The 26,215-nt window shown below is 37.2% G+C and overlaps 1 long non-coding RNA gene across 22 annotated transcripts in view; it reads right to left on the bottom strand.

Moving 5' to 3' along the window:
• Positions 1-219: 219 nt before the first annotated feature.
• LOC102153066 overlaps positions 220-26,215 on the bottom strand; it is a 125,531-nt gene continuing 99,535 nt past the window's right edge. For 16 of the 22 annotated variants that reach the window (XR_005366819.1, XR_005366818.1, XR_005366824.1 and 13 more), the window contains 4 exons: positions 20,366-20,494; positions 19,869-19,940; positions 5,489-5,569; positions 220-495 (listed from right to left, as the gene is read on the bottom strand). This is a non-coding gene — a long non-coding RNA (uncharacterized LOC102153066). Of the gene's footprint in view, positions 512-5,488; positions 5,570-6,189; positions 6,274-19,868; positions 19,941-20,339; positions 20,495-26,215 lie in introns of all 22 variants that reach the window. The other 6 variants (XR_005366830.1, XR_005366838.1, XR_005366828.1 and 3 more) reach the window with 6 other exon arrangements.

Below are 26,215 nucleotides of genomic sequence, written 5' to 3'. Positions count from 1 at the left end.
GAAAGCTGCAGATCCGCTCGGCGGCCGGCGGCTCGGGCGGGAGGGGAGCGCAGCGAGGCGCAGGCTCGGCCCGGGCGCGCACAGCGGCGGAGCGAACGCCGCGCCGCAGGAGGCCGCAGGAGGCCGCAGGAGGCCGCAGAGGCCCGGGATCGCGTCCCCGCGGGGCCGCCGTTTACAGCCGAGCGCGGCTCTCGGGGCGCGGGCGCGGGGCCGCGGGGGCGGGGGCGGGGGGCGCCACCTTCCCCGCCCGCGAGTGCTTGGCCGCAAGGCTCTCGACGCGTTCCAGAAAAGGGTTGGTGCATTCGGCTATCCCGCTGGAGTGACCAGACCCGGTGCAGTCTTCAAAGGTCTTTGGCAAAAAAGGGTCTGCACATTACTAAGGTCACAGAAATTCCAGCCTGCACCACAATTGCCTTGGAAGAATGATGAATGAAAATGCCTTGGGTCCAGATGTTAATCTTGATCCCGCGGACCATGAGAATCCGGCTTGGTGCTCTGGCTTAAGAAATGACTGAGTAGTTAAGTTACATGAAAGAATCGTATAATGGAAGAGTCATTAAAAAAAAAAAAAAAATCAGACCCAGCGCCCCCCCCCCCTTTTTTTTGGTCCAAAAGTTAAACATTTAAAACAGTCAAAACAGACCTTTATTTATCTTGAAGTTAATACTTTCCTAGGTATATTAATGACTCATTAATCGTCTGTTTCAAGCAACACATTTTCATTGACTGTCATGTTCAAAGATAGGAGATTTAAAAAAAAAAAAAAAAAGACAACTAAGAAGGCCCTCTAACAATCTCCCAAGTGGGTGTAGGGTGGCTCAGTTGGTGGAGCATCTGACTCTTGGTTTTGGCTGAGGTCTGATCTCATGGGTCCTGGATGGAGCCCCAGGGGGACCCATGCTCAGCAGGGATCTGCTTGAAGATTCTCTCCCTCTGCCACGCCACTCTCCTGCTTCCTCTCTCTCTCAAAAAATTCCTGTTCTCTCTCTCTCTCTCATCAATCAATCAATCAATCAATCACTCTTTTTTAAAAAGCTACCGAGAAATACAATTCTAAATCAATGCACCATTATGTGCCAAAGTGGTCATCAAAATTTAGTGTGTAAAAAAAAAAATCTAGTGTGAGATAAAGTTATGACCAAAAAACTAATAAGAAAAGGAATGGTTATCCTTTATATGGTATGAAAATGAAATGATTAGAAGATGTCCTGTCCCTGTTTCTCATCACAACATACTCTTAAATTTAACTCAGAAGGAATAAAGAATAAAAGTATTTTTAAAAATCATAAATCAACATGAAGCAAATTTAAGTACATATTTACTATTTGAGAATGGGAAGGACTAAGTAAAATCTTTGAAAGAAATAACACTAAAAACCACTGACAGGCTTGACTGTAAAAGATCTAAAATTTCTTTAGGAAAAAACAAATGAAATTAGAAGAAAAAATGAGAAAAATATTTGCCAACATAAGACACAAAAAGTTTATATCTTTACTATAGACAAAATACTAACAACTTAGTAAGATAAGCCTTGAAATAGAAAGTTTGTCAAACATTTTAATGGGCAAAAAAATACTTATAGATATTAACATTTGAAAAAATATTTCCCAAAAAACGCTGAAACGTTATTCATTCTCACAAAGTTAAATGAAAGAAAGAAAATAGATGTAATATTTCATAAATCAATTTATCAAAAAAGTTGCATGTAAATATTTTATGCTAATGAAATTGCTTTAAAATAAGTGCTTGTTTTCTGGAAGTTGGAAAATAATTTCTAAGGGATAATTAAGCAATAAATACTGAGGAATTTACAAGTACTCATACTCTGAACACAGTAATTCCATTTTAGGGACTTATGCTATAGAGTAGTCATCGATTCACACAGATTTGTGAAAATGATGATTGTTGTTCAAAGACTTGGGAAACACATTAAATAGAATGTAAATTGCAAAGAGTGGGAGACAATGAATGAAAGCCTATTTGTACACATTGTACACACCCATATGCATCACAAACACATAGCCACACAGAAGACTGGCAGGAAATACTCCAGGACATTGAGTGGTCATCACTGGGTCATGAAATTATGACCGATTTTCCAACATTATTATAAGGAACATGAATTACTTTCATTACCAGAAAAATAAATATTACAAAATGGAAAATGCCTCAAAAGAACAAAAATAAATTATCCAACATTCTCAGGAAACCAAGTAATTCTACAAAAATGAAAAGCAAAAACTTTTAAATGGACTTTCTAAAATACTATGCAATTTAAAGCTAAGGATTCTTGTAACTTAATCCCAGAGGCAGTTACTTTTACTATAATAGATCACAAGTCTATCCTCCTCATCATTACCATATATTATTAGTGTAAATATTTCTTCGAATAAGTGTCTTTTATGATTTCTAGTGACTTTTCACATTATTTTTGCATGATTTTAATAAATGGGACATATTGTTAAAATATGTAAGACATCATAAATTTGAATATGGATTGAATATATTAAAATTGTTCATTTTGTAAGGTGTGATAATGACATGGTTTGCACATAAAACATATTCTTTCAATTAGCAATCCTTAATGAAGTTTTTATGGGTCAAATGACACAGTGTCTAGAATCTCCTTTAATACTCTAGCTCCTCCACACACACAAAAGAGAGGGTCGAAATGAAACAAGACTGTAAAAATATTTATAATTCTTGAAGCTGGATGATAGGTTCATGAGAACTCATACTTTTTTTAAAGAATTTTTTTTTTTTTTATTCATAAGAGACAGAGAGGGAGGCAGAGGGAGAAGCAAAGTCCTCAAAGAGCATGGGGCTCTACGCGAGACTCGATCTCAGGACCCTGGAATCACAACCTGCGCCAAAAGCACAAGCTTAACCAACTGAGCCACCCAGGCATTCAGAGAACTTTTATGCTTTTTTTCCTCTACTTTTGTGTCTGCTTTAGATTTTTCACAATAAAAAGTTTTTTTAAATGTCGACGGAATAGTGTGGGCAGCTACTAATAAATATATTTTTCAGATAGGAAAGCATCATCCAAGAGAAATCCAACAGAATGACAACTTTTAAGGCAGTAGAATTTTTCCACAGTACTTTCTATCTTGTTCAACTGTGAAATATCACTGACTTTGGAGTTACTTCCCCTCCTCTGGACACCTCATGTTCTCCTTTCTGTTAACAACGTTTGCTACTACATGAATACTAAAAATGGGTCAGGAATCATGGTGAAAATTTTTTCAGATCTCAATAGTCTAAATGCTATTTATCATAATTTTTAAAACTATATTCTCCAATTTATTTTTAATAAATAATAAAAGCCTATTATTTAATTCAGATTTTTAAAATAAGTCCATATTCCCATAAGTTATAGATGGAAATAAGAATTTATTTGTATAACAGGCAAGAAGTAGCATCCCAAAAACTGACCCTACCATGCAACATTCTGTAACATGTTCCTTGCTGCCACAGCTGGGAGCAAAGTTCAAAAGGACCATTAAGATGAGATAGGATGATGTAGATCTTGTGCTATTTCAGTTTATGTGTTTTCTCCTGCTATAGATTTGAGATGGCACGCAGTACAGAAATATGTTACTATGGAAGATGAAACCTCTTGCTTTTGAAAATCTCTCATGACTTTCAAACTTGATATAAGACTTCTGCTCACTTATGGCAGTTTGTAGTCTGCCCTGGCCCAGAGTCTGGTTGGTCTGTTTTAGAGGTGAGCATGCCGTGGGTGAGAGGCAAACACAATGGGATTTGAAGCCATCAGGCCTGTTTGATTCTAATACAGCCTCATAGTCCTTATTCATCTCTGAATTCCTGGCTCCATGACCCATCCTCCATCCTGGCCTGTACCACCATAGGTCTTGACATTTATAAGCTTTTCCTACCCTTTGTACTTTCAATTTATCCCTAAAGACATTGATTTATCATGTTTTCAGTTAATCACCTCTACCTTAACCTTGGTTCCAATGAATTCTGCATGTCCCCCTCCCAGGTTTTTAGATTTCCTACCTCCTTGCCTCTCCTCCAGCCACTTAAACTACAACCCCAAATAGCTCGACAGGGGTATCTGATGCCTCTAGGGCTTTGGAGTTGTGATATCACTACCAGCCCTGAATTTGATTCTCACAACCTGTCATTTTGACAAAGACTTATAAAATAAATGCTCATAATATGTATCCCCTGGGGTGTTTTTACTAACCCCTGGTCAGAGGAAAGGATGTGGGTTTCATTTACGGTTACAGGGACAATGAAGCACCTTTAGCCTTCGGTGCATTTCGAAAATGCAGCTTTCCTCATATCCACTCAGTGAAGAAAATGAATAAAACGTAAACTTGAAGCTAAAATCAAAAGCCTCATTTAAATCAGTATTTTCTCATTTCACCCTAACTCAATCTTATACTAGAAAAATTGACAAGATTAAAAGAAAAATCAAAACTTTAATTTGAACTTATTTTCCCTCAGTTTGCATCCAAACATTGTGTAACTTAAAACATTTTATTTTCAATGACTCACCTATTCCATGAAGCTTCTTTTTCCTGTGGACTACTCTATTCAATTCAACCAACACTTGCCAGGCATCAGTTATGTTCAAAATACTAAACATATAAATATGTCATAATAATCATAGCTGACAATTACTGAGTGCATAGTCCCCGTTAGGCACAGCGATTATCATGTATTATTTTAAAATACTTTATTTATTTATTTGAAAGAGAGAGCACAGAGGGAGAAAGAACATGAGTGGGGAGCAGGGGAGGGGGATGGGGTAGAGGGAGAGAGAGAGGGAGAAGCAGACTCCCCACTGAGCAGAGACCCCCATCACAGGACTGGATCCCAGGACTCTGGGGCCCTGACCTGAGCCGAAGGCAGACATTTCACCCACTGAACCACCCAGGCACCCCGTCATGTATTATTTAACCCTGACAGCAACACTATGAGGTAGAGGGACTATTATTTTTCAACTGGTAAACTGAAAATTTATGCTTGGGTTAAAAACCTTAGAGACAGGAGTTTGGAAATATTCTAAAGTGTTATCAAAAAATGAGTTACTGGGATCGAGTCCCATGTGGGGCTCCCTGCATGGAGCCTGCTTCTCCCTCTGCTTGTGTCTCTGCCTCTCTCTCTCCCTGTGTCTTCCATGAATAAATAAAATCTTTAAAAAAAGTGAATTACATTTCTAAACTAAAAAATAACATGAGGAACACATATAGGAAACACCTGGGTGGCTCATTCGGTTGTGTCTGCCTTTGGTTCAGGTCATTATCCTGGGGTCCTGGGATTGAGCCCTGTGGTGGGCTCTCTGCTCAGCAGGAAGCCTGCTTTTCTTTCTACCCCCTCTCTCCTGTTCTGCTGTATCTCACTATCTCTCTCTCTCAAATAAAAAAAAATAAAATCTTAAAAAACAAAAAAGAAACACACATAGGCAAATACATAATCTTGAAGGCAAGTGTGCAGAAGACCATCTCTCACTTACTCAGAGTTTGAGTTCGCCATGTCCTTGCCATGGATGTCCTGTTATAAGAGTTTCATTGTTTGTTAGCACTTCTCTCAGAAGCTGGAAAGGTGTAGGGGGAGAGGAGAAAGAAGACAACAATCCAATTTAAAGTTTTTCAGCTGCTAGACACTCTGGTAAGAAGTCAGTTAGATGATAATCAGAAATGACAGATTTGGCCAAGACTTTGAATTCACCATAATCTCCAAGACCCAGATTTACATATCAAATTTGGACATTGAACTAGAAAGCATTCACTTTTGGCCACTTATAAAAGCCAAGGGCTTTCTCTACATTATCCCATTTAGTAATTACAACTATATGACATAGTAGGTTTTCATATTTCTGTTTCATAGATAAGGAAACCAAGTCTCACAAAGATAAAGTGATGCATTCAAGATACTAAAATTGTGATGTCTTGGGAGAGATGCAGCAGGGAAAAATTGAGTTTTGCGGTTAGGTAGGTGCAAGTTCAAATTAGAGCTCTGATACGTTCCTGCTATGTAACCTTGAACCAGTTAACTTGTCTGAACTTCTGTTTCCTTGCTATAAAGTGGAAATAATAATGCCTAATACATAGACTGACTATAATAATTAAATAAGGTAACATATGTGCAGTAGATGGGAGTTCTTCAATGATAGTTCGAAATGATAGCACAGATGATAGTTCTTCAAATTCCTACCCAGTGTGACTACTGTAATAGAGGGAAAACCCAGGTCTGCTTCAGTTGGGCCAAGACTCTCCCTCAAAGGGCAATCACCATACCCTAGAATAAAAAATGTAGAGAATGACAGTAAATAGAATGAAACCTATACAAGCAAAGGTTGGAGGTATGCACAGGGAGAAGGTAGGGCGGGCCAGGGAGAGCTCTTCATATTGAATGATACTGTATCAAAGCTTCATTCATCTTAAGCAACATAAACCACATCTTTAAAGGAATGTATTGGAAAGCTATGGGATGAAGTAGCTCACAAAAATCAAAGGAAGCTTAAATAATGAGGCTTCTTGCACAACAGGGAAAGGGGAATCCATCATGAAGGCAGGATGGATAGTCTCTTCAGGATACAGCAAGGGGAATGAAGCCTCCAATCATTTTCCCTCAAGGTATTCACTAAGATTCAAGATCCTGGGAAACAGAATCAGTTAGCTTCTGTTGGGTCACATACTTGTCCCTTGGTTAAAGTAGTCTAGTCACCTCGAATGGCAGCCTGGTATACTTCAAATGACAGGTCCTAATTGGGAAGGCATGATTCACCAGGGAAAACTGGAGTCCTGATAGAGAAGACGTATGTGAAAGGCTGAGCAGGTGTAAAGGACAGGATCCATAACAAAGTATGAGCAGTGGATACAAAACATGTGGGCAGTGTGAGAAAAGGCACAGGAGGAAACCTCTTTTATACAATTGATCAAATGTTTTATAAGTGTTCCTTTACCTGGGTGCCTCATGACAACATGGACTCCCTAAGGTCTGGGGGCTTCCTTGACTATTTGTCCTTAGTGAAGAGGGATCTCAGCAAATCTTAGAAAGTTCCTATTTCACCACACGAGTCTCACCATGGAATCATTATTGGTTGGATCCCATAAACAAAGGAAGAATATTCACTTACAAATACTGCATATAGATGAGTAAAACTGAGGATTAGAGGCTGAGTCTAAATAATAAATGTATTAATAATAAAGTTAATAAATAATTTTATAATAAATTAAAGTTCAAATTACATTCTCTAGAATTTGTGAGTGATACAAGTGAGAAAGAAAAAATCTTACAAAGTCTGGTAAACAACAACTTTTATTGTATACTTTGATATGCATAATAAATTTATCCCTGCCTGGTTAGTTTTGAAAGGAAGGAAGTCCAAATTTCATTTAAAAAACAAATGTGATACAACAGAAAGCTCTTGGCCCTTTACATCTATCCACCCCAGGGTGATGACATACTTTATCCGCTACCACACCCCAACAACCTGCAACCTCTGAGTCATTTTCTCACAGGAGCATATGTTGATATGGATTTTCCCATAACTCTTGTCCATTTCCCTCAGTGAGTAAGATGATCTCTCAGAGAGATAGAGATAGAGCTTAAAATGTTGGAATACAGTCTAAAATATGGACCTTAAAACAAAATGGCTGGGAGCCTGGATGGCTCAGTGGTTGAGCATCTGCCTTTGGCTCAGGTTGTGATCCCGGAGTCCAGGGATCAAGTCCCACATCAGGCTCCCTGCATGGAGCCTGCTTCTCCCTCTGCCTATGTCTGCCTTTCTCTATGTGTCTCATGAAGAAATAAATAAAATCTTTAAAAAAAATAATACAATAAAATGTAAAGGCTCATGTGGGAATCTAACTTATATTTATTGGCCATGGATACCAGCAATTGATAATAAATGACTTGTCCTTGGAGATTATTTGTTTTTTTTCTTAAACCTAATCTGAATGAGTTTTAGAGTCAGAATTTAGATGAAAATTTATGAAAATGATTGGAAATTATCATGATTATTGTTAATTCAAATAATCACAAAGTGCCCTTTAACTTTTGTGTAATTAAATAATGAGTCCATTTTTCTAAGAAATTAGAATTATTTTCTCGTCAGCCTTAGATAATAAGACTGAGCTTGGGACTCTATATAGGTTGGTGTATTTATCATCGTGGCTCCGAAACACACAGGAAAACACTTTAAAAACTAGAAAGTAGTTTCTGTCATCAAACAAGACTGTTAGCAATCTTCCAGAGCCCAGTCCAATACCCTTTCTCATCTTCTTTCAACCTGGTCATTGGGGTTTTGAAACCCTGCCTTGTAAGAAGAAAAGCCTGATCATTAGCAATGGACGCATGCATTTTTTTCTAAGGTGGAATTTAATTCTAAGTTAATGGAATTTTTTTCTAAGGTGGAATTCAATTTAAGTTAATCAACAAAACATCAATTAATAGGGTTCCACAACATCAATAGTGAAGCTAAAGGACATTAGCCCTTATCACAAAGTTGTCAATGAAAGGATTGTATGATAATAGGACAAAAAAGAGAAGTGTTCAAATAATGGCACTTACCACCTCGGACTTCCGGGGGGGGGGGGGGGTGTTATAAAATGTTCTTGCTACTTTATGCCTCAAGTGTGAAGCAGATGAGGAGAGTGGCCCTCTCTCTTACCGATTGCAGGCCAATTAACTTTCCTGAACCAACAAAATCTCCTCTCAACTAAGGGTGACATCATCAATTCTCTCTGCGATGGTTAATTTTAATGTGTCAATTTGGCTAGAGGGTAGTGTCCAGGTGTTTGGCCAACCACCAATCCAGATGTGATACTGCGAACCTATTTCCTAGATTGATTAACATTTAATCAGTAGATTGAGCAAAGCAGATTACCTTCCATAATGTGGGAGAGTTTCATCCAATCAGTTGAAGGCCTCCAGAGGTTTCAGGATAGATATGGATACATATACTATTGATCTGTTTCTCTGGAGATCCCTGACTAATATAATATCTTAGAATGTTTCCAAAGTTTTTGTGAATGGAAAGTAAGTGAATCTCTCTTTAAAATTTAAAATAGTTCAAGTAGATTTTTTTTTCTGATTTTATACTTTATAAACTTAAAAATAGCACCACATGTTTTCTCACTTCCTTGTTTAAAACCCACAAGTGGTTTCCCAACTTCCAAAATCCTTAGCATGGTCTACAACACCCTGGGTAATCTGCCCCAGATAGAAGGTTCATTTGAGCAGATTCTCAGACATCACTTCCTACTGTTGGGTCTGACAATCAGTGGAACAAAGGGTGTCTCAGTCTGTCCCTGGTGAACACAGAATTAAAGCATTGAGGCATAGATGCTCTTAATAGTCTCAGTGGAATATCTTAGTGGATTGCCCTATCACTTGCTAGACATTTTTGTTCAGACAACAGGGGCCTGACCTCAGATGAAGATTATTGTTGACTCGGGGAACTGCTAACTACCAATGAAAAGGCTTTACTCATGGGCACTCATTTCTCCAGACCCCATTTCTATAACTCAATCTGTTTGGACAATACAACATTCCCCATAGGTGTGTTGCAATACTATATTCCTGTTTTCCTAGGGTACACACCCTAATCAATTTGATGGAAATTGAGAAACTGTCGGTGCCTATGAATTAATAGAAAGGACATCTTTGTGTCATTAGCACATTTTATCTCTTAGGTTACTGCCACAGAAGGCACCTTACATCTACTTTGGATCTGTTTTTATTGTTTTCAGCCGAGTGAGAAATGTCTTCTAACAGAGTCCCTATAATCTGAGAGAAATATTCTCTTGTGGGATCCAGAGCTCCTTGTGCCCTGATTAGGTTGTCCCATTCCCGAATAATATGGACTTGTGGTTCGTCCCTATCTCTGTGTCATCCAGCACCCTCTCCTAAACCTCTCTGATAACCTTCAGTTGTCAAAATATTGGAAAAACTGAGGTTATCCCATTCCCACCCTTCAACAAGGATAGTTGACAGATATGAAACTTAGTTTTTGAGAGCTATGCTAATAATATGTCCCATAACAGAAGTAGAATTCTATGGAAATTTCCCAATAAAAGACAAGTAATAGAATGAATGTGTGGGAAGTTTCAGCTACACCCACATCCTTCAGGTTGGCTGTACCACCATATCTCAGGCTATCACACACATACACACTCACATACACACCCTCACCATCACCATCACCACCACCACCACAACAAAAACAGACAAGGAAAAGGGACAAGTCTCATATAATCCTAATCAATTATAATCACAGGATTATAAATAGGAAGATCTGGACTGTGTGACTATAAGTAATAAATGAATCAACAGAAGGAAGAGGTTCTGTGTAGGACCTAGAAAAGAGAAGTAAAGCAAGAAGTGGTCAGTGTATCTCACGCATCATCCAACGGGGAAGTGCCTTGAACTTTGAGCTTAGACATATCATTTTTCTAGGCAGATAATAAAGATAATAGCCTCACCCATTTGGTTCCTACTCTGTGCCAGGAAAAGTTCTAAGCAGTAGGCAATTATTAACTCATTTAATAGGCATAGCAGCCTATAAGTAAGTACTGTTATTTCCCCCATTTTCAGGAAGGGAAAACTGAGGCAAAAAAGATTTATTTATTTCACTGGCTCAAAACCAGGAGTGGAGCTAGACTCGATTCTAGATCCTGCGCCCAGGACCTGGTCTCTAATATTATAAGAGTAAAACTGGAAAAGATTGCTTCCCTTTCTGTTTAGGAAGAGAGAAGAGAAAACTAGTTGTTTGTTGGCAAATGCTAGCTGCTGAGGATTGTGCCAGGAGTTTTATATACATTGTGTTGGAAACAATCCCATGAATCAAACCATCTAATCTTCATTTTCTGGAGATAGAAACTAGGCCTCAGGGAGGTCCTTGGAGAATCAAGTACTTTCTTAGGGATTACTGAGAATTTGTCAAAATCAAAGCCAGTGTGTTGGTTTCCTTTCATTCATCTTGAAACTAAGCAACAAACAAATTTAGTATATTAAACAGACCCTGGCAAGAAGATGCAATCTTGAGATTATGGTCCATGTGTTTATCTGACATGGACCAATGGACCACTTGATAAAACATCACACACTCACACACACACACACACACACACACAAGGAAAAAACAAAAACAGGAAATTCAGTTCAGCTGTCTTCTGAACTAGTCAAATTTAGTTGAGCATGACTTAATAGATTCCATTCTCCTGATTATGTAAGAGTTTTATGTCTAATGAAAAAGATGTCTCAGAATCTGCAGAATTGAGCACATTTTAAATCACTCCAATTGTTTGGTTAGCACCATAACTTGTTTAGATGTAGGAGAGAGTTATAATGGAAGTTACAATAGAAGTCAAAGCTGGAGCCAAGATCAGCATCTGTGAATCTCTCCAAGTATAACAACTTATCCAGAGACATTTCCTTCAAACAAATTTACATTTTTTTAAAGATAAAAGTAAATGGATCTTCTTGAAGGGTCTATGGAAAATAAAGATAAAAATTGTAAGACTCTAAAACTTACTATCCTATGGTGATCATTTTTTTTTAAGATTTATTTATTCATTCAGAGAGAGCGAAGAGAGAGGCAGAGACACAGGCAGAGGGAGAAGCAGGCTCCACTCAGGAAGCCCAATGTGGGACTCTATCCCGGGTCTCCAGGATCACACCCCAGGCTGCAGGCGGCGCTAAACGGCTGCGCCACCGGGGCTGCCCCCTATGGTGATCATGTTAATATCTGAGTCTGACATAGTATTTTACAATGCATGCATTTTAGATAATATTTAGATCACACTATGTATACACTTCTAGGTCTTTTTCAGTTAACATTTTATTTGGAATATTTCTCTACGTTGTTAAATATTCTTTGAAATTTAAAAGCTGCACAATATTTATAGCATAGATATTTCACAGGGTATCTTCTACTGTTGGACATTTATGTTGTGACCAGCTTGAACCATAATAAAACAATGAGATAAAGGTAGCAAGAGCATTGACACATCACTCTGAAAAAGTGAAAATAAGAAGAATCAAGCATGTATCATGCCTTTCCAGCATGAACTCTTTTAGAGTAATCAAATTGTTGAAGAGAGAGCTTTTCTTTATAGAAAATTTCCAGTTGATGCAAAAGGATTGGTTGAATTAGAAAAGTACCATTTTGTGAATTTTAATGAAATAATGGATCTAGGGATCCCTGGGTGGCTCAGTGGTTTAGCGCCTGCCTTCGGCCCAGGGTGTGATCCTGGAGACCAGGGATGGAGTCCCATGTTAGGTTCCCTGCATGGAGCCTGCTTCTCCTTCAGCCTGTGTCTCTGCCTCTCTCTCTCTGTGTCTATCATGAATAAATAAATAAAATCTTTAAAAAAAAAAGAAATAATGGATCTAGGCTATGATCATTAATAAATGTTATAACTAACAATTATGTAAAAAGCCAGTAAAGACTTTGAGAAAGAGGGCTCACCAGAACCCACAAATCAATCTTAGAGTCACTGAAAGTGAGGCAACTAGAAATTATGTGCATACTAATATAATACAACAGGAAGTATAGAACACCACACATACAGTATTCTTGCCAAAAAATAAAACTGAAAATGAGCCGGACTAGTCAAGCCTCATTCTGAGGGCTACTTGCAGAAAATAAGAGAGAAAGAGAAAAACATTAAATTATACCATGGGGCAGACCTCAGCTAAATCTAGAATGTATGACATTCTACAGGACAAACGATCTAGTTTATCAAATAAATAACAGTAGAAAAAGAAAGGGGGAACTTTTATACATTAACTTAAGAGATATAACATCAATATGTGCAATGGGCAGATCTTTTTTGGAATCTAATGTGAACAAAACAATTATTAAAAGACATTCTTTAGTCAGTGAAGAAATGTGAACATAAGCCTGTTTAATTCTCTTACACTTAATAATATAGCCTTTGGATACTTTTTAAAGCTCTTACCATACAGAAGTATTTACAAATAAAATAATTTGGAGGTCTTTCATTTGCTTTAAAATAGTCCTGGACAAAAAAACACATAGAAACAGATGAAATAAAAATAAAAATAAAAATAAAAAAAAAAGAAACAGATGAAATAGGAGTGGGAAAATATTAATAATTTCTGGAAAAAAAAAATAATTTCTGAAGCCAGGTAATAGGTACATAGAAATTGACTGTCATATTCTCTCTACTTTTATATTGGTGTAAAATTTTCATTATACAAAGCTTTCCTAAAATATTGAAATAAAAATCTTTGCACATATATGCAAAATTACATATATCATTTTGTGATATATATATGAATATATAGATATATTTCAGTGGTATATTTACATTATATCTTTTTTTGTTTGAAATTTTTACTAAAACCACAGAATATATTCCTAGAAAGAGAATTATGAGGTCAAAAGGCACAAACTTATTTGAGGTTCTCAAAAAAAATTTTAAGTGCTCTCCAGAAAGTTTGCGAATATGTATCCATCTCGCCAGACCATTACCAAAATTGAATATATATTTTGAGACATTCATTCTATTTTGGTAGAGAAAGGCTATCTTGTTTTAATTAATGCTTTTCTTAGAAAATGAGTTGAAATCTTTTAATTAAAATTAGTCTCATATTTTGTCTTCATTGAATTTTCTGATTAAGCCATTATCCATTTTTTATTGCAGTGTTAGAGATTTTTGTCTTTGATCTGCAAGAACTTTTTATATATTAAAAATTATAGCCTTTCTTAATCTGATATCAAGTATTTTCCCATCTACTGTTTTTCATTTTATTTATGACTATTCAAAAGTCAATTTTTATGTATTCAAATCTATAAACATTTGTGCTTTCTTCCATTGCCTTTAAACTTAAAAATTCCTGTCCTCTTCTAAAATGAGGTAAATATTCATGTTCTTAAAGCTTTTTAAAATAACTCTTTACTTTTACATTTTTAATCCATCTGGATTTCATCTTGGCATATGGCTTATGGTGTTAATTGGGATTTTTAGTCTTTTTCAAATAGTAAGTCAATAATTTTCTTCTTTTTCATTTTTTTCCTTTTTCAGGTTTAAGATATCTCCTGATACATAATAAAGTTCTCCAAATACTCTTGTATGTTTCTGACCTTCTTGATGACATGGCTCCCTCTTACTACTGAGTTTTGTGCCTGTACTGTATGATTATGATTTTTTACCTGGGGAACAGAAATATTTGCAAATGACATATCTAATGAAGGATTAGTATCCAAAATATATATAGAACCTATACAACTCAACACCAAAAAAAATCCAAATAATTCAATTTTAAAAAGGGCAGAAAACATGAACAGATATTTTTCCAAAGAAAACATCCAAATAGCCAACAGACACATGAAAAGGTGCTCAACATTACTTATCATCAGGGAGATGCAAATCAAAACAATGAGAGATCACATCACACCTACTAGAATGGCTAAAGTCAAAAACATAAGAAACAACAAGTGTTGGTGAGGCTGTGGAGAAAAAGGAACCCTGGGGCACTGTTGGTGGGAATGCAAACTGGTGGAGCTACTGTGGAAAACAGTATGGAGGTTTCTCAAAAAATTAAAATTAGAATTACCATATGATCCAGTAATTCCACTATTGGGTATTTACCTAAAGAATATGAAAACATTAATTTGAAAAGGTATATGCACCCCTGTTTCCTGTGGCATTATTTATAATAGCCAAATTATGGAAGCAACTCAGTGTTCATGGATAGATGAATGGATAAAGAAGATGTGGTATATATGTTTAGTGGAATACTAGTGAGCCATAAAAAAGAATAAAATCTTGCCATTTGCAACAATGTGGATGGATCTACACAATGCTAAGTGAAATAAGTCAGTCAGATAAAGAAAAATACCATGATTTCACTCATATGTGGAATTTAAGAAACAAAACAAAGAAAAAAGAGACAAAAACACAGACTTTTAACTGGGTGGTTAAGGGGGGTGAAATAGGTGAACACGATGAAGAGTACACTTACAGTCATAAGTACTGAGTAATGTATATAATTAATGAATCACTAGATTATATACCTAAAACTATTATAATATTGTGTGTTAATTATACTGGAATTAAAATTTTAAAAATAAGAATTTTAAAAATGATTAAAAATTACTTTTTAAAAAATGAGATAGGGTTGTTAAACTAAGGTAGGAAACAAAAGAAACAAGGAGAGGACAAGAGATTATTACAGCATGAACAACAGATTCATTTCAGTGTATGTCATCTATATCACTCAATATTTTGTCAGCAGCTATACAAAAGCTTATGTGTTCTAGAAGAGAGAGCAAAGCCCCCTAAGTTGGTTTATAGATTCAGAATCTGATTTTATTTACTACCTGTGCATTCTTGGACAAAGTACATAACTTCTCTGATCCTTTACTGTAAAATGAAGATAATATCTACAACACAAGGTTCTTATAAGGTCCAAATGTAGATGACAGGTATTTTTCAATCTTTTTTAAGGGAGGGCAGAGGCAGAGAGTCTCAAGCAGACTCTACGCCCAGCACAGAGCCCAACATAGGGCTCAGTCTCACAACCCTGAGATCATGACCTGAGCCAAAATCAAGAGTTGGATGTTTAAATGACAGAGCTACCCGGGCGCCCCATTATTTCTCATTTTTTAAAGAAAAATGCTGATAATTCCCAAGGCATTGTGGAAAAAAAGTAACAACTGATTCATTGGGAAGATGCTGAAGATGTTTGCCATGTCTTTTTCAGTAATTTCTGCCATAAAGATTATCCACTTTTAGGACAAATGGGTATTATGTAACCTGCCAGCTATGCTGAAGAAAGCTACAAAACACACAAAGGTCTTGTTTAGCTTTCAGTATCATTAAGGGAATTCAAAATTTTGCAGTTAACTTTGATTCTATTTAGTCAATTTGACTAAAGTATACCATAGACAAAAGTCTAACTTTGTTATCTTGTGCCTTTTGGCCACCACCATCATGGCTTCACCTGTACACTGAGAACTCAAGAGTAGAAGAGAAAAAATCCCCCACCACAGTTGTAAACAGATGGGATCAAAACAGAGTCATCCTTAAAAATACTTCAACAAGTTACCTTTGTAGACACTCTCCTCTGATTGCAGAAGCTGTGGTCTCTGCCTTTAAAAAGATGGAAGCAAAAAAAAAAAAAAAAAAAGATGGAAGCAGGGGCTCATGGGTGGCTCAGTCGGTGAAGGGTGAAGCATCTGTCTTCAGCTCAAGTCATGATCCTGGGGTCCTGGGATCTAGCCCCGCATCAGGCTCCCTGCTCAGTAGGGAGTCTGCTTCTCCCTCTCCCTATGCCCCTCCATACCCCCACCCCCACTCATGTTTGCTCTCTTGCTCACTCTCTCTCTCAAATAAATAAATAAAATAAAAGAAGAAAGAAAGAAAGAAAGAAAGAAAGAAAGAAAGAAAGAAAGAAAGAAAGAAAGAAAGAAAGAAAGAAAGAAAGAAAGAAACCAGCGCAGCTAGGAGGAGTGAAACACAGCTGGCACCTGGGGAAGCAGCCAAGCTTCCAGCAGCAATTTGGAGTGCTTGTCGTCCCTCCTCCTGCTGTCACAACATTGCGGTCTTACCTACAGCTGAGCACCCTGCTGTCATTGTCATCAATCTTCAGCGCTCCCCATGCTGGTTTCTCTTTTCTTTTCTGCCCAACCAGGCTTTGCCTCCTCGCCTTGGGCTTCCCCAACTTCTGCAGTCCTTACTTGGTGTATCTTGGCTTCCTCCCTATGTCAACAAGTCCCAGCATGTGGGACACGAGGAGGCGCAAACTTTCAATAAATATACTTGATGAGTAGAACTGAATTTCAAATGAATAGAAAAAATAAAAAATAAAATGCTACTAAAAAGGTAAAAGATTGCCAGACTCAAAATGGAAGAACATGGTCCTAGGGCACCCACAGCCACAAGTTATGAGAAAGTTGAATCCTAGTAGAGCATAGATCCCCTGACTGCTCACAGTTGCATTCCTCTTAGATCGGAGAGAAGAGGTCAAGTGAAAAGCATATATGCTAAAATGAAACAGGTTCAAATAACTTTTAGCCCAGCTTGGCTTCTCTCACTTTTAGTAATGAAATCTCCAGAGGGATTTATTAGTCTTCTTATGAGAGCAATTAAAAGAAGAAAAGAATGGCATAAGGGATATATATATAAAATAATTTATTTTATAATATAATCTATATAATATATATGTTATATATATAATATATATTTTATATACATATATATAATATATATATTTCTGGAAATCTATATACCATCCAATACTTAAACTTAATTCATTCAATGTATTCCCTGCTGATCTAGATTCATACTCACAGGCATTAAGATTGAGTTGAATGTAAACAAAATTGTTCTGTGCATCTTCCTGTAAAACCACCAAGCACAAACCAGAGCCACAAAATGACTACAGTGCAAACAAATAAACCTTTCTGCTTATACTTAAGTCATGAAATTAGAAGTGCTTCTGAATTATTTTTCCTAATTTCGCAAATACCTACCATGTGACAAGCAATGCCAGGTATTTGCCCAACCATTTTGTCATTTAAATGACATAATAACCATTTTATTATCATTTTGAATTCACTAAAGAACACGAAGCTGAGAGAGATCACACAGCTATGATGAACCGAACTAAAATTTTAACTCAAGGTCCTCTCATTCCAAGGCCTTTCCTGAGTGAAGAAAAGCTTAGCTCTTCTTGCCCAAAATCCTTGCTAAATTCAGGTAGTAACTGGATATAAAGTTTTAGCACCATTAATAATAACAACAAACACAAAGTATCATTACAGAGTATACTTTAAAATGTCAGATTGTTTCCCCTTGTAATTAAAATTAGAGGGGCATCTAGGTGGTGCAGGCAATTAAGGGACCAGCTCTTGATTTCGGCTCAGGTCATGATCTCAAGGTCATCAGATCAAACTTTGAGTTGGGCTCTGCACTCAGCAGGGAGTCTGCTTGAGATTTTCTCTCTTTCTCTCTTCCCCTCTGCCACTCCCCCTGTTCGCACATGCTTTCTCTCTCTCTCTAATAAATAAATCTTTAAAAAAAGAAAACAAAATCAGATCATGGATTTCCAAGCAGAAAAAAGACCAAAATTCAACCATTCTCATCAATATGTAACAGCATAATGAAGGCAAATGACCAAACTCTGAAGAGGTTAGGACATTCCTGAGAAGAAGCTCTGGCTCTGTATTTACTACCTCTATTTCTCTGGGTAAGTAATTTCACCTCTCTGAACCTCAGCTTCCTCATCTAGAACATGAAAAAGATAGTTTCTCCCACAGAGTATTGGCTCAAGGATTAAATCAAATACCACACAATTACCCTAGGACATAGCCAGGAAATCATAGCTGGTACAGTGAACTTTCAGGTTTTTGAGATTTAACTGATTTGCAGAATGAAGATGAAGTTAAACATATACATTCTCATACATAATACTATACTGTATATGTGCGTGCATCTGTATAAATTAGGGCAATATACATGGTATTTTAAAATTATCATGATAATTGTTGCCTCTGGGATCAAACATGCAGTGCAAAGTTGTAGCTTTGTCCAGCTCCTCCCCTTCCTTCAGTCTTACCACCCCCACCCCATCACTCTCTTCCAATCCAGGTCAGGATTTGACCTCTTCTCCCTCTTCTATGATGTCTACTGCCTAACTTCCCCACGTATGCAGTTGAACTGCCAAGGTGACAAGGGTTCAAGTTTCCTCTGCACCCAACAACAGTTAGCTCTCACCCACAAAGCATGGAGCAAATATGATTACATTTACAGATTATTTGGGATTATTCGTGACCTTCCAAAGCCTTGTCCTGCTCTGAGCTCCCACATACAAAACACCATATACCACTATCATCAACGCTTTTTTCCTGGTTAATTCATATATGACTCTTGCATCTTCTTCACCTGGCCTTCCTTATGGCCCTTTAGCTAATGAGTCTACACCCTTAATGACAGGGAAATAATTTCCTCTTAAAGAAGCATTATATTTGATGTTTCGATAACTATGAAAATTTCCTTTCTCATATTAGGCTAAAGTCTCCTTTTGCATAATATTAATCTATGTGTTTTCTTCTCTTCAATGATCCTTAAAAAAGAAAAAAAATCTTATCTAATCCCTTTTCTATGAAGTCAGATGAATTCCAGCTGGAGTTCCTTTATAAATCAGGTTGTGCCACAAGGGTATTATGCTAAGTGAAAGATGCTAATCTCAAAAAATTATATACAGTATGATTCCATTTATATGACACTCTGTAAAAAAGCAAAACTATAAGGACAGAAAACACATAAGTAATAACCAAGGGCTGGGATCTGGGGAAGGAGGTGGTGGTATTAGTATCTGACCATAGGGAGAGCATAAGGGAATTCTTCTGAAATTATTCTGCACCCTGTTGTGTTGGTATATGGATAGCTACAATAATCTATACATGTAATAAAACTCATAGAACTATACACCTAAAAAAAGTGAATATTACTATCTGTAAATTTTTAAAAATTACATTTATTGATTTCTCACTATGGATGTACTATAATTCTTTCATTTTAATCTTCAAAATAACCCCATGAGAGATAAGTAACATTATTATCATCCTCAACTGCAGGTAAGGAAACTGAGACACAGAGATTAACTAACTTGCCCAAAGTTATAAAACTTGATAGAGGCAGAATGTAGATTTAACCCAAGTAATCTGACCCCAGAACTGAATTTCTCCACTGACTCTGAAAGAGAATGAAAAGGAGGGGCATCTGGATGGCCCTTGATCCTAGTTCAGGTCTTGATCTCAGGGTTGTGAGCTCAGGCCTGGCGTTGGGCTCCAGCTGGGTGCAGAGACTACTTTAAAAAAAAATTTTTTTTTAATAAAAAGGAGCTTCACTTACCCTCTGTCAATGAAACCACATGACCTATTTAAGGAGTAGAACATCAGATAGAATTGCATCAACATAATTAGCCTGCAAATGGAACACAGCATATGTCACCAAGACAAACATATTTCTGGACCACAAAAACGTCTTAATTGCTGTTTTAATAACTAATATTGAAACTTGGCAGTTTCCAGGTTTTCTTGCAATGAAATGTCTTCTTGTTAATATACTAAATAAATTGTAAAATCAACTTTTTAATGTCTCTGTACACTGATGGTAAAATCTTTTCTCAACTGTCCCTTAAGAAACCCTGCTTCTGGTGTAAAGAAATTGGAGTATATCAGTTGGAAGCTCAAATAAATTGTTTAAAATTTCAAAACTCATTCCACTCCTTCTCCCTCCCCACTTCCCCAAAGCTAAATCCTTCCGGATATTTTTTAGAACTAAAACCTCTTAGTAATGAGACAAGCAGATAAATACACCCACGTTTGGTGCCTTGTGGTCATTCTTACACATTCATGTAGGTTTCTCAGTGCCTGCGTTCTACATCCCCACAAACTCCATTCCATTCACTTTGCAAAAACAAAGCTATCACTGCAGAAGCGGTGCATGGCATGCCTCAAATTCAGTAGCAGCAGCAGCTGGAAAGAAAAAACAAAGGGAAAGAATTATGATGGCTTTTAAAAATAAGAGTTACAAAGAATGCCTAAATTTGGTAAGCATGATCTTGAGATAATACAGGTTGCTTAGTTCTGATGCAAAAAGTTGGTTCAAGGGGTAACTGAGTAGCTCAGTCGGTTAGGTATCCGACTCTTGTTTTCCACTTGGGTCATGACCTCGGGGTCCTAAGATCCAGCCCCATGTCAGTCGGGCTCCATGTTCCTCTCCCTCTGCCCCTGCCTCTCTTTCTCTCCCCCCCCCCCAAAAAATAAATAAATATTTTTAAAAATTTTTAAATAAAAGTTGGTTCCAATTAGTCTGCTTCTGCATTAGTGTCCAATACTTGTTCACAATGGATTTAATCATTTCAGTGCTTTTTACGCAAGACAGATTACACATACAGTCGTGTATACATTCTCCATCTCCAGGGAAGAATGATCTGAGGTCTCTGTGACATTTCTGCCTCAGATCACCTTCCCTGAAAAATTCATGGAGCTATTCTCAGCCGACTACCATCATCTTCCAAACATCTGTAGCCTGAATCCCCTTACTATTCAGAGATAATTCTTCTAGTAAATTCTATACTTTATGTAAACTACAATTAAGTTTCATGCAAAGTCCCATCAAAAAAGGAACCAAAGAAAGATTTGTAGAATCTAGTCAGTCGTTAGAGTCCAACAGTCCTGGCCACCTTCATCATTCTATCACTTGCCATCAGTGTAATACAAGACCTATTATTGAATTCTGTGGTCACCTTTCTTCTATAAAAGCTCTTTAGCCATATTTATGTTTCAGGGCTACCGTTAGAATCAAATAAGATGATGCTGACCTAACAAAGTTCTTGCTACATCCTAGGCTCTCTGTAAGTGATAGTTATAATTATAACCAAGGAAAGAAATCCTACAAATGGAACAGTGTTCATCTATGGCCATTTGCAGCTTTATTTCACAATGTTTCCTCAGGCAAATTTGCCTACTCCCTGCCTCAATATCAAGTTTGATCTTGTTACAAACTCATTGGCTTTTCAGTGTTAATTATTAGTTACCAGCACACTTCCCATGGAATACAATGGTTTTTGGTTTTTGAAATTAGGTTTAGGAGAGAAATATTTAAGAGATCTGAAATGGCTTTGCAACCTGATGCAGCTAGCAGGCGGATTGCATAATCGTAATTCACAGGCGCAAGCACACACGCCCACACACCCAGGAAATGTGGGGGTTCTTGTGGAAATCAGTAGCTTATCTATTATGTGCACTCCGGAGCTGTAAACAAGACCATGTGAAGACTCAGCTAGAATGCTTCCTCTGAGTCAGTATTAAACAAACTTCCGAACTGTTAGGGAAGGAAATAAAGCCACACTGTACCCCCAAAAGACACCCAAGACAGACAGACAGGGATTATGGGAGTTAATATTGAATTTCTGTCAGAGACTGATACAAGAATTAAAGTAAGTTTTGCCATAAAAATAAAATGTGCCTTAATAATGAAAAGCTAGCATGAATTGGCAAAAATTGTAATCTCCATATAACTGGCCTATCTAATTTGCATGACTTATGTAGAACGGCAGGATTTTTTTAACCTTTGGTATTTTACTCCATGAGAATGCTAGCACAACTTTCTATTTGGTGACAATAACATTAGTGTCATGGTCTCTAATATGGTGTTGGCTCAGAATGAATCAGAGACAAAGATCTCATAAATGGTGAAAAAGAAACCACCAGGAAATCACAGATTCTCGTTGACAGCATAGCATGATGCAGTGAGAAACACACAGGCTTTGAGGTCAGGGGTGTTCCAACTCTGCTTTCTAGTGTTGCGATCTTGGGCATGTCACATCTCCTTACTGAGATCCCATTTTCTTACCCGTAAGATCATGATCTTGATGAGGCTCTTGTTAAGATCAAATTAGATATTAAATGAGTAAGTATTTTGACAAATACAAAGAGCTACATGAATATGAGGTATTATGATTCATTGCTTTATCCTGTAAATGTTCTCATATCAACAAAAAGTCAGAAATCAAGTTTAGAACACCCTAGAGTTGTTGCCTAAGGTAAATAATGAGTTCTAAAATTTATATCCGTTTTGGCCTTTGCAACATTTTTTTTAGAAAGGAAAAAAGATGGATACCACCCTATATCTGGCAAGCCAGAGTGATAAGCTGAATCCAGAGAATGCTGCTCTTGCTTATGTATAATTTCATTTTCGAGTTTTAGAAGACAGAATACAGAAATCACCAATTATAGAATAAGAGGAAATGGGTAAAGCACTTTAATCCTTACCAATGTCCACAAAGTAGGATGTTTTATTAAGTGTTGTCTGGGTGCTCAGACAGTAAAGAACATTACCATTTCCGGCAACCCAAAGCTTGACCTTACACTTGGACTCCTGAAGGTAAACTTCCTGAGAGGAAATTAAATATAGAGAACCTCTTCCAGTTTGAGATACCAAAAACACTGTAAAAAAACATTTAGGCTAAATTAATTTTTTAAAAATTTTACCCCCAAAATATTAAACCAAACAGAAAAGGCAGTGGGGTTTTTTTATTTAAAATGGGAAGTGAAAGCAAATCAAAGATGTCCAAAATATCCTTTTCTTCTTGCCTATGTCCCTATAAAAATGTGCCCTAAAGATGAGCATTCTTCCTTCTTGCCCTATAATATTCTTACTTAAATCTAATCTCCAAGCCTTAAAAATGAAAACATTCAACCAAAAGGGAAAGAAAGGAGAACAAATATGACTTATGTAAATTGTAAATCAAATCAAATATGAAATTTATGCACCCTATTTTCACTACTCAAGCCACCCAGGATGATTCAGATTTGCTTTCTTCTCAGAAAGCAGAAGGTACACCTTCTGGGTTCAGTGGACACTTTGAAAGGTCAAACAGAGTCCATCCTTCAGGCAGATGAAACATTGTTCTATTTTTAAAAGACCTCTAGAGAAGGAAATTCCACAAGCTTCCCCAGCTACACATTCCAGTGTCTATCAAATTGCACTGTCTGAAAATTTTTCCTTTTCTCTTATCTAAATCCCTTTCTGTAATGTAAGCCTGTTGCCTCCTGTCTGGTCCCTGATGGAGATGGTCATCATCCTTCGTAGATCAGTCTTCTCGAATGAGGCTCCTCTCAAATTCCACAAGCCAGAAACCACTCAATTTCTAATCTCCTTTGTCATAGTTCTTAAATCATTGCTGTTCCTCACCTACCATTTTCTGCCAAGTTTCCTTCCTTCGACCTTGTATTCATTTCATATATCCTCCAAAAGTGATATTTTCAAAAGCAAAGGAAATGAAAATTAGCCGGTCACTTTACTGCACTAGAGCAACCTGTTTTTTATTTTCTTTGTTCTTGCCCTCCTCCGTACACATTTACACATTCTTGTAACTGCAATGTGTAATTTTATTGAATTTATTTATTCCAAGGTTTAAAATTTCTCCTTCAGTTTCACAACCCAGGGCATGTATAGCATGAGCTAGCTCATCATTCTAACTTCAATAAAGCTGGGGCAAAGTTCATGAAGAATTTCTTCCTTCATTCAATACAATTGAATGATGGATTATGTAGTACTGAAGCTCTTTCTCAGGTTATGGGAACTAAAAGCATTGGGCATTGACCTTGCCCACACACAGGTCATAATAAGACACATAGCCACACAGCCACTTAATTAGAATGAAAAAGATCCTGTGTAGATGATTCCTGCATCTACCTATAATGTGCAAACTTACGGTGACTGAGAGAGCTGGACCCCAGGGGAGGGCTGACCTGTAGAAGCCAGGAGTGGAAAGTCATTTGGTAGATACTTGGGAGAGACAGGAGCTGTAGATACATTGTCACTTCCTACTACCTATTAGAAGATCAGATCACCTAAAGGACAGAATATTTAGTGCTATCAGAAATTTATATTTCTCTGCCTTCAAATTTATAGTTTTCTCTTTCAGGAACATTCCTCCTCTCCTAGTCCATGTATCTGATTCAGACAATTCACTGTTTAAGACTCAGGTCTAGGAATACTTGACTCAAGAAGCTGTCCCTAAGACTCTAGACTGAGTTGACTGTTCCTCTCCAGAGCTTCCACAGCAACCTCTGCCCACAGCACTTGCCACCTTTCTATTACTTTGGCTTTTTCTATCATTATAGGAGCAGAGATTTCTTGAGTGGAAACTGTCTTCCTTACATTTAAATCACTTATGCTCATATTGCTTCTGCCACCCAAGTGGCTTATTAAATGAAGTGAAATAAATATAAAGAGGTGTTTAGTAGAAAATTAAGTCACTTACAACTGGGTAGATAAGGAGAGCTTTCATGGAGGAATTGACATTTGTGTTAGACCTTGAAGGATTGTCAAGATTGGGACATGCAAATTTAGGGGAAATGTTATTCTAAAGAATTGTTTAACAAAAGAGCAGAGCAAAATAGAATGTTTGGAGAACAGTTCAGTTTAGCGAGGATAAGGGTCTGTTGTGGGGAAAATTTTTTAACTCACTGACAAAAAAAATGGAGTGTATTCGGTCTAAATAAAATCTGTTTTAATCTATAGACAAGGAATAACCACTGGCATTTTTAAAAGAGATACATGACAGAGTAAGAGCTATATAGTAGAAGAGTCTAGTTTTCGAAATGGTTAAATACCTGTATTAGACTAACCCTCCTACAGAGAACAATTATAAACTCCAAACCAGTATAAAAAACAAGTTATTGGGGATCCCTGGGTGACGCAGCGGTTTGGCGCCTGCCTTTGGCCCAGGGCGCGATCCTGGAGACCCGGGATCGAGTCCCACGTTGGGCTCCCAGTGCATGGAGCCTGCTTCTCCCTCTGCCTGTGTCTCTGCCTCTCTCTCTCTCTCTCTCTCTGTGACCATCATAAATAAATAAAAATTAAAAAAAAAAAACAAGTTATTTAAGTTACTTGAGAATATCCAAAAGGAGTCCAAGATGGAAGAGATTTCAACCCTTCACAGAAGGCAACTGCATTGGGTGAGAATTACTTTTAGAAAGCTTTTCTTCTGAGGGTATTTCTCAGTCCATGTGGTTCAGGGCGGCCAAAATTCATGAAGAGAACTACTGTCTTCCTGACTTAAGGAGCCAGAGAATGAATTTCAGGATGCCAAAGTGACTTAAGAAAGGAATAACAGAGAAGAAGGCCCCCTGACTTGCTAAAAGAAAAAAAAATACTGAAAACAAATGAGTCTTAATTTTTCAGAGCCTTCATGACTAAAAAACAATAATATCAAGAGGTCTCCATGCATTTAAGTGGAGCCCTCCAGAGAAAGGAATAAGAAAATGAAGGAGAAAATGTTTAAAGAAACAATGGCCTAAAATTCTCAAATTTGTTTAAATTATCAACCTATATATCCAAGAGTCTAGGTAAATCTTAAGTAGGATGAATATAAAGAAAACTAGACCTAAGTACATCAATAATCAAACTAGTGAAAACCAAAGATAAAGGGAAAATCTTGAATGCAGCTGGAGGGCAAAGAACATTACATGCAGGTGAACAATGATACAAATCATGCCTGACTTCTCATCACTCACAGTGGACACAAAACACAATAGAACATATGAAGTAAACAAACAAAAAATCTATCAAACCAGCATTATATATCCAGAAAATATCCTTTGAAAAGGAAAGTAAGGTGCACCTGGGTGGCTCAGTTGCTCTGCCTTTGGCTCAGGTCATGATCCCAGAGTCCTGGGTTCAAG

This window comes from Canis lupus, chromosome 11 (assembly GCF_011100685.1).
Source record: "Canis lupus familiaris isolate Mischka breed German Shepherd chromosome 11, alternate assembly UU_Cfam_GSD_1.0, whole genome shotgun sequence".
NCBI classification, from domain to species: domain Eukaryota; kingdom Metazoa; phylum Chordata; class Mammalia; order Carnivora; family Canidae; genus Canis; species Canis lupus.
The sequence above is the reverse complement of the archived record's forward strand: the minus strand, read 5'-3'. Positions and strand labels throughout refer to the sequence as shown.